The sequence below is a fragment of the Tupaia chinensis genome, unplaced genomic scaffold, assembly GCF_000334495.1.
Source record: "Tupaia chinensis unplaced genomic scaffold, TupChi_1.0 Scaffold149131_1, whole genome shotgun sequence".
NCBI classification, from domain to species: Eukaryota; Metazoa; Chordata; class Mammalia; order Scandentia; family Tupaiidae; genus Tupaia; species Tupaia belangeri.
In genome coordinates this window covers 1,067,605-1,077,063 of record NW_006208977.1, presented here as the reverse complement: position 1 = coordinate 1,077,063, position 9,459 = coordinate 1,067,605, and positions in this window count along the sequence as shown.

Sequence of the window (9,459 nt, the reverse complement as noted above, 5' to 3'; positions counted from 1 at the left end):
TTAATCATTTGAAAACTGGTAAATTAAGAAAAAGAAGGCTGCATTTATTTTGTCTTTATTGTTTGAACTGCCACTTACAGTGCCCAAATAGTAGATGAAGGGGGTAATGCCTCCTCATGTTAGTTTCCAGCTTAAACCAAAAAAAAAAAAAAAGACAAATAAATAATATAATTAGAATATCATCAGTTTGCAACTTCATTGAATTAATGGATCTAGATACTGAACACTGGGTCAGGTAGTGGTTTAGTGGGTAAAGCAGCTGGATCCCACATGGCTGCTTTGTGGTTCAAATCCTGGACCCAGTGTCTAAAAAACTTGCAGAGCATGCCCAAATTCCTGAGAGGAGAAATGGAGAAGGAATTGCGGTATGACCATCCCCCATAGTGGGTGCCTTCTCACTTTCTCTCTCTCCCTCTCTCTCTGTGTCTCCTATGAGTGCATGCACCCTCTAAAAAAATCATTAATTAATTAATTAATTAATATTGAACATCAAAAGTTGCTAACCTCATACAAGAGAGCCTGAGGCATCTTATTCTTCTTGATGGGAAAACCCAGCGCCACTTAGAGCTTTGCCCGGGATCAGGCTGATGCAGTCTCTGAGTCTGGCAGACAACCTGAGGAACTAGAGGGAAGAGGAGCATGCTGACTCCATCCTTACAGTGCAATCCTGACTGGCAATGGCATGGGCCCAGTGGCCTGAGTTTTTTTTTTTTTTTTTTTTTTTAATTTTAGACGTTTTTGCTATAGGGCACGTGCACTCGCCAGAAAGACAGAAAGAGACAGAGAGACAGAAAGCGAGAAATCACCCCCAGGGGAGTTGGCCACACTGCAATCCTTTCTCCATTCTCCTCTCCAGATCCTGGGCACGCATGCACACATACCTGGCGTGAGTTTAAGCCACTGGGTCCGGGACTGGAACCGTGGTTGACTACATGGGAGTCCAGTGACATAACCATTATGCCAGCTGCTGGCCCCAGCCTGAGTTCTTTTATTTTTTTCTTTTTTTGGAGAGGTTTTTTTCTATAGAGCGTGTGCACTCACCAGAAAGACAGAGAGAGACAGAGAGACAGAAAGAAAGAAATCATCCCCCAGGGGAGTATGGCTACACCACAATCCCTTCTCCTCCATTCTCCTCTCAGGATCTTGGGCATGCACGCACACGTGCCTAGTACAAGTTTAAGCCACCAGGTCCGGGACTCGAACCTCAGTTGACTACACGGCAGTCCAGTGACATAGCCATCACGCCAATTGCTGATCCCCTAGCCTAAGTTCTTAAACAAATACATTTTAAGAACAAAAAAATGTGAAAGGGAAACCTATACAGCAAAAGATGTTTAAAAACATCTCTTTTTCTAATGTACAAGACTAAACTATCTTTACTAGAGATGAGCATGTGGGTGATATAGCTAAAGGAACATCAAAAAGGAACTGATACAAAAATCAGCATAGTAGTTGCTTTGTAGGGAAGAACAAGGGGTTCAGAATTAAAGTGGGCCACACAGAAGGGCTTCTGAGATGAGTAGCAAGGTTTCCTTTCCATACTGTGTGACAGATTTAAGGGAGTTCACCTCACAATAATTCAAAGTTCTGTATTTGTGTGTTTGAGAATATTTATGTTTTATTTTACAGTTAAGCAAAGGGTAAAGTTAGTTTTTCCCTTTATGGACTTTATCAACTGCGATTCATTTTAACGTTCTTCCTGAATACCATACTTAATAAATATTTACCTATATATGCTTCATCACACTTTGGATAATATTTAAATTACTAATATACCTAGAAATTATGTTTAGTATCTAGTATGATGTAGAAATTTCATTTTATCATTCTTTCACTTTCCATGAATATTTTCAAGTTGAGTTTTACTATTATAGAAGTAAGAAATTGGGACTGGTGTAATGGTTATGTCATTGGACTCCCACATGGCTGACTGTGGTTCAAGTCCCAGATCCAGTGGCTTCAAACTTGTGCCAGGTGTGTGTGTGCGTGCACAGCTGAAATCCCAAGAGGAGAATAGAGGAGAAGGGATTGTGGCATGGCTATTCCCTCTGGGGAGTGATTTCTCCCTCTCTTTCTCTCTGGTGCTCACATGCACCCTATAGCAAAAATCTCTCAAAATAAAAGTAAGAAATTGAGTATGGAGCTGGCCCAGTAGTACAGTGGTTAAGCACTTTATAGAGGGAGTCAAATCCCACATAGCCTACTGTGGTTCAAATCCCAGCCCTGGTGGCTTACAAAACATGTCAGATGCCTATGCCTACATGTTCAAAATGCTGACTGGAAAGAAAAGTGGAGGAAAAAAGCTTGTGGCATAAATGTGTCCCATTTGGGTCATGCTTTCACTGTCTCTCTCTTTCTCACGTGAGTACATTCACCCTCTGACAATTTTTAGAAAAAGAAATTAGTATGCATATGGAGGAAAATCATAAATGAGGCACAGAAGAAAAATAACTCTTCCATCCATAGCTCCATCCCTCTTCCTAAGGCAGCCGTTTTATAATAGGTACATTTTCTGTTGTTTTATATCTTCAGTAAACAACATGTTTACCACCCGGCACCTTTAGTAATTTTGTTTTGCCAGAAACCATCCGTTCACTTGATTCATATCACTTATATGGATTTGGCTTCTACCTTGAGTTGATATGTTTCCTTACTCACAGACATTGCATCAGGAGTGGGAATAGGATATAAGACAAGTCAACATGAGCCAACAAAGTTTATATTTTAGGGATTTATGTTTCAGCTACTGAGCAAGGAAAAAGCTCTTAAGTTTGATATTATTAAAATATTATTATAAAGCTGTTGGACACCACACCATGTATAGTCTAAGAATAAACTCAACAGTAAAACTAAAACATGATTAGTGCTGGCAAGACTGTAGTAAGAAGGGAACTCTCCTACACTGTTGGTGGGAATGTGAACTAGTCCAGCCCCTGTTGAGAACAATATGGAGGTTCCTCAATAGAACTACCAAATGATCCAGTAATTCCACTCCTGGGTATTTACCCAAAGGATAGAATGCTTGGTAGGAAAAGTGCTTGCACATCTATATTTAATGTGACATTATTCATAATTGCTAAGATAATGGAACCAACCCAAATGTCCACGAACAGATGAATGGATTGAAAAGGTATGGTACTTTATAGAATACCACTCAGTCAAAAAAAGCAACAAGACCCTGGCATTTGATAAAAAGTGGATAAATATGGAAGATTAACTGGTGAGTGAAGCAAGGCAGGCTATGAAAGAGAGACATTGTATGTCTCCAATTAATACATGCTGACTGTCCTCACTCTATGGTGAAAACTGAAAGATCAGAGGATATAGACACATGGAAAATGGTGGCAGATACTGGAAACAGTGTGGGAGGAGGATGGGGGAAGGGGGAGAGTGTGAGGAAAGGAATCAAGGAGGAAAATAGAGGTAAAACATGTATGGGACACAGAAATGGATAATTATCTGTTGATAATGTGTATAGTATCTTCAACTGGACTAGTGTGAAGTGTATTCATGTTGGTTAAACTCACTTTACAAGCAGTAGTGATGTATAGTGATTACATTTATAAAAGAAATTAAAATAAAATACTTTTTAAATAAACTATTTTATAGACACTTGGAAATGGAACCATATTCATAGGTGAACTTTTGGAATAGATAGGATTGCATGTAGAAGAACCAAAAAGAAAAATCTAGGAAATAAAGAGTGTCATTTCCCTCCTTAAAGAAATAAATAAACCTAACAAGCAAATAAAGGTCCAGAGATGGGAAAAATCAGGCTCGGATACTATTGTTCTGAACCTTTAACAGTGTAACTGTCTAGTCCTAAAGTTTTCCATTCACACCACATAATGAATGCCTCAGTTGCTTACTTGGATTGAGTTTTCTGTACCTACAACCAGAGGAAATCTGGTTGATACTGTATCCTTCTGAGAACTCATCCTGTCTATATAAATACACACATACCAACACACACAGGCATAACTTTCATTGTCTGAACTCAGGATCCAAAAATATTCAACTAAATTGTATTTTATAAATGCTCTTTGGTTCATTTCTCACTATTTAAAATTCAAGGATGAGACAGATTTGAATAGCACCATAACTCATTGAATGTGCTCTCTGAACTTTTGCTATTAGAACCTATACTTGGGTGTGTATGTATAAACAAGAAAAAGATTTGTGTGTGTGTGTGAGAGAGAGGCATGTTATATTCCTACTGTCTTGGAGATATTTCATATCAGTTCATAGTGATAAATTTTAGTGGCTATAAAAATTTTTCTACATAGCACATTCTAAACCAGTAATTAGTCCATTGAAAGACATAAACTTTGGGTATAATCCCTTGCTATTCTGAACATTTTGTGTATGTTTTATCATGAAAATATATACATATTACTAAAGATAAATTTTAAGAGTGGAATTGCTGGGCCAAAGGATAAAGGCAGTTTACATTTTGGTAAGAGAAAATCAAGAGTTTACTTTAGACTTGTCAAGAGCACTAGCAGAGGAGCAGTCGTAAAGAATATATCTTTATTGTATTAAGGATATGTCTCAGTGATTATTTAGTATTGGCATATATTACCAAAAAAAGTGCTTAAATTTTTTACAAAATCAATTTTCAGATCATTTAATCTATTGAAGTGATTAATTATAGTAATAGTTTTTTCAGATATTGAACTATCTTTGCGTTACCAGAAAAAGTTCATCTTGGATTTGATTTTGAAATAATATTAGATACTAATTGACAGTACCTTTAAATGCTTTTCTCATATGTATTTAGATTTTGTTATTGCATTTTTCTCAGGTTTCTGGAATCATCTAAAGCAAAATGAAAATCTTAATTTTCATCTAAAACGAAATAATTTAGGGCTAGCACGTGGCCTGGTGGTTAATGTGCTAGACTCCCATATGGTCGACCATTGTTACCACAGTTCAGATCCCAAGTCCAGTGGCTTGAAATCATTCTGGCTTCATGGGCACTCAAAATCCCAAGAGCAGAATCGAGGAGAAAGGATTGTGGTGTGACCATGCCCTTAGGGGATAATTTCTCACTTTCTCTCTCTCTGTCTCTCTCTGGCCAGTTCATGTGCCCTAATATGAAATAATTTACATAGAATTTAATTTATTTGTGATATAAAGGTTTACTTCTTAATAATTTTGAGTCAGAGATCTCATTTGGGAATATTTCTTTAAAATAAATTGAATTATCTGCCATGGTCATAATCTGGTGGGGTTTTCTTTTGTTTTGTTTTGTTTTTTGAGTCAGTTTTGGTCATTTACTTGAAAAATACTTATTATAAGTAGAATGCTTATTTTTGTGTGTAAACAGATATCTTCCCTCTTATATTCCTCGAAAGTTTGATATTCCGATCTATTTTTAACATAGTTTATCATATATATGTGTGTGTATATATATTTCCTTAAGATTTGTCTCTTTTTCATGATTTTGAAGAAACAGTTCTTGAATTTATCAATTTGATTTCTGTCTTCTAATTTATTAATTTCTATTTTTCTTTCCACTTTTCTTTTTTCATTTCATTTGTCTCAATCTTATGGAGTACATTTGTTCTATTTATTTTAATAAAATTATAAGGCAATGAGTTTTTCTTTTACTAAATCTTTGGTTGTATTGCTACATATTTTTAAAGTACCATTTATTGCTGTTATTTTCTGAGCAGCTTTTCATTTATTATATGATTTCCTTTTACTTAGAATTAGTTTGAGAGATATTTGTGGTTATTCCTATGTGACTTAAAGATTAAAAACAAATTTATACACATGTAAAAGTGCAGCAAATAGTGTTCCTTTTGAATTATGTACTAGTCTGTCAGAAAATGAAGTCTAGACAACTTTCATTATTCACAATAGATAATACATACATATTCAAATTTTATAACTATTTCATTTAAAACTAGACAAGAATAAACTGTCAATATGGTACAAAATCCCGCATAGGGAGAAGTTTGGTTAAGAGTCACAGCCCACATGCAAACTCCCTGTTTTCTTGCCCTCCCCCTCCAGGGTGACACAAGACTAAACAGAGCCAACCAGTCACGGACTCTTGCTAGATGTTCTGGGGAAAGTGCATTTTCTTTCCATGAGTGTTGCCAAACTGGTAGCATGAAAGCTAAAATTGCCTGTGGTCATTTTGTGGCCACACCAGGAGAGCTTGTCTAAGGAAGAAAGCCAAAACAGAGCAGAGAGAAAGTATCCTGATAACGCAGTCGGAGCCTAGTTCCAGCCTCGTCTGAAGCTAAAGCACCTTTACGCTTCTTTTTTACTGACCCAATAAATTCCCTATTTACTTAAACAAGCTTGATCTGGATTTTTCTGTTCAGCCCTGAAAATATTACTTTTTCTTAGTATAGATATTAATTCTGGTCTCTCCACAAAATTGAGTACTAATCAAATCAACTCTCAGTATATATGTATCAGAACGTATCGTCAGCTTGGTGTTTTATCTGCCGAAAATCTATGTGGCACACATGAAAGAATCAAGTTGACCCCTGGAGCATTTGCTCTGTTAGCTTGTTGAGATTTTGTTGCCTAAAGGGGGAAGAATCTTGCTGACTTTTCTAAAATACTACAGGTTCTGAGTACATATCTTTGACAGGGCACCTATTCCTACATGCATCCAATTCACAGCAAATCAATGATGCCAAGGTTATCATTGTCTCGATATCATTGGACCTCGGAAATTTCACAGGGGCCCCAGTGCTTTCAGAGTAAAAACATCAATCATCCATGCAGTAATGCAGGATTAATTCACATGTCCCAAAGCTTCTGGTCATGACAAACTTGTCCCTTCAGACGATGACATGCTGTTTGAAGATCCTCTAACAAGGCTTATTGACATCAATAAATGTCCCAGAGCAGGAAGGACTCACTCATCTCTTTTATGTTTTCCTTTGCATCACCACAAAAACAAATCTAGGGGTATTTGGAGCAATTGTCTCTACCCAGAAAGTCTTTTGGGGACCTGCTGATCAATGCCTTGAATAGATAAGCTTTAAATATAATGGAATATAATGGATACTTCCTCTTCAGAAGAGAAAAATAACACTCATTGTATGGATCAGATGCAAAAAGTAGAAACCAGAGAAAGAAAAATTCCTTGACTCTTAAAACTTTGGGACAAAAACAATGTCTTAGTGCAAAAGCACTGTAATTTCTGCCAATGTCATAGGAATATGTCTTGTTTTTCTCAAAATTTCTTTAAGCATGTTCAGTAGTCAAAACACCAAATCGGTGAAGTTATTATTTGAAAAGACTAGTTATTTACCTACACTGATCATTCGATTCAATCAGGCACATGCGTACTGTGTGTGTACGTGTGTGCACGCTTTATAAGTGCATGTATTTGTTGATCAATATTCTGAAGATCATGTGTAAAACCTGGAGAAGTTTACAGAATCCCTTTGCATTACCCAGTAAATTGTGCCTTAATTTTGGAGCAATTTGGGATATATTTCACTTTAACAACATCAGATTTTTGCTTTAGCAAACATATGTGAAGAATTTTCTACCAAAAGAATTTTTTTTTTAATTTTGTGTTTGTTTGTTTTTGTTTTTTTAAAGGTAATCTTCTTTGCTCCATGATAGTTCATTCACCAGGACTAGTGTAGAACTATGTATTCCTAGAATTAAGTCTATCAACAAGGTACTAGGAAACTATTTCCTCTTAACCTTCAGTTCTATGTTGTAAATTTAACTTTTTTATTTTTGAGAGGTTTTTGCTATAGGGCGCATGTGCTCGCCAGACAGAGAGAGACAGAGAGACAGAAAGCGAGAAATCACCCCCCAGGGGGGATGGCCATGCCGCAATCCCTTCTCTTCCATTCTCCTCTCTGGATCTTGGGCACGCACGCACATGTGCCTGGCGTGAGTTTTAAGCCACCGGGTCCGGGACGCGAACCACAGTTGACCACGTGGGAGTTCAGTGACATAGCCATTACATTAACTGCTGGTCCCATAAATTTAACTTTTTATAATAAGGTTAAAAGGGTGACATTTTAATGGAAATCCACCAAAGTAACCTGCAGACTCTGGGAACAATGGATGTGCTCACATAGTCTTAACTTAGTAAACTTAAAAATAGATGTGTGGGTATATCAATCCCAGGGCCTTCGGTTTAGTTCTGCTAAATCCCAAGTCTCCATATCCTCCAAATGGTGAAGAAAATTGTTAATACAAAGAAACCACATTGTTGAAAATGAATCCGTTAGTTACTGTTACCTAATCTTTTGAGACTTTTTTAAGGAATTATTTTATTTTAACTTTATTTATTATTATTACTATTATTTTCCAATTTAACCAGAGAGAGACAGAGAGAGAGAGGAAAAGCAAAGAAAGAAGCCACCAGCTCCAGGACTTGATCCACAGCTGGCCATATGGGAGTCCAGCACCTTTAACCACCACACCAGCTACAGGCTCCAAGACTTTTTTTAAGCCAGATAAACTTTGAGTTTGATTCTTACACCTCTCCAAGGTTTGTCTTTCTTGTTCAAACTCTATTATTTCATTCATTATATAGAAAAAAAGTATCTGAACTTTTATGTAAGATATTAAGTTGTCAGGAAAGTCATGACATATTTTTCTGTTTTTCTAGGCAAAACAATAGGTTCTATCAACAACCCAATAGATTCTATTTGAGAAATACTATATAGCTATAATAACTTTCCTTAAATTCAGATAAAACTGGGACTAAAAGGGAAGATGTTTTGTTGTTTATTTTTGTCTTTATTTTATTTTTTGCAAGGTGATGCTGTTGTTGTTTAGGTGACTAAGTTTTCTGAAATCCCAGCCCTCTGTCTGGCCCATTACTGGCAGTGTGCCTCAGAGACTTGCTCATTACGCACCGTGAATAGCAACGTCTTCTGGTTATTGCAATCAGTGTCCATCAGTTGGAGAACCATGCAGATGTAATGGCTGATGAATCACATTTTATGATGCAAATGGCCCTGGGAGGAATTGTGTTCCCTGTATCCCAGATCCTTTCTCCTTTTAAAAATCTCATTTTCAAGGTCTTGCATGTAACATTTTAAAAGTTATTTTTATTGTTTTTGTTTCTTTAGAGAAAAGCTTTATTGTAGAAAAAGCTTGCATGACCAAATCACAAAAGAAATTTAGTCCTAAAAAGAAACAAAAGAAAATGAAGGAATCTTTTTTTTTTTTTTAAGTTGACCATTGGTTTTGAGAAGGAAAAAAAAAAACACAAAAGATTTCTTTAGACTACATAGGCCTGAAGTCTTTAAAGAGGAAAGAATTTCTTTGAATGCAGCTCTAGTAACTAAATTAATATTTTAACAGCTTATAATATGTATAACTCCCAGTTATTATGAAAAAAATTACTGTAGGCCTGTCAGATGTGAAGGGAAATTGGTAAAGTGACAATACAAAGGAGACTGATACAGGAGAATGATGGCATTTTTTTCTCATTAAAATCGCATGAAGAAAAAT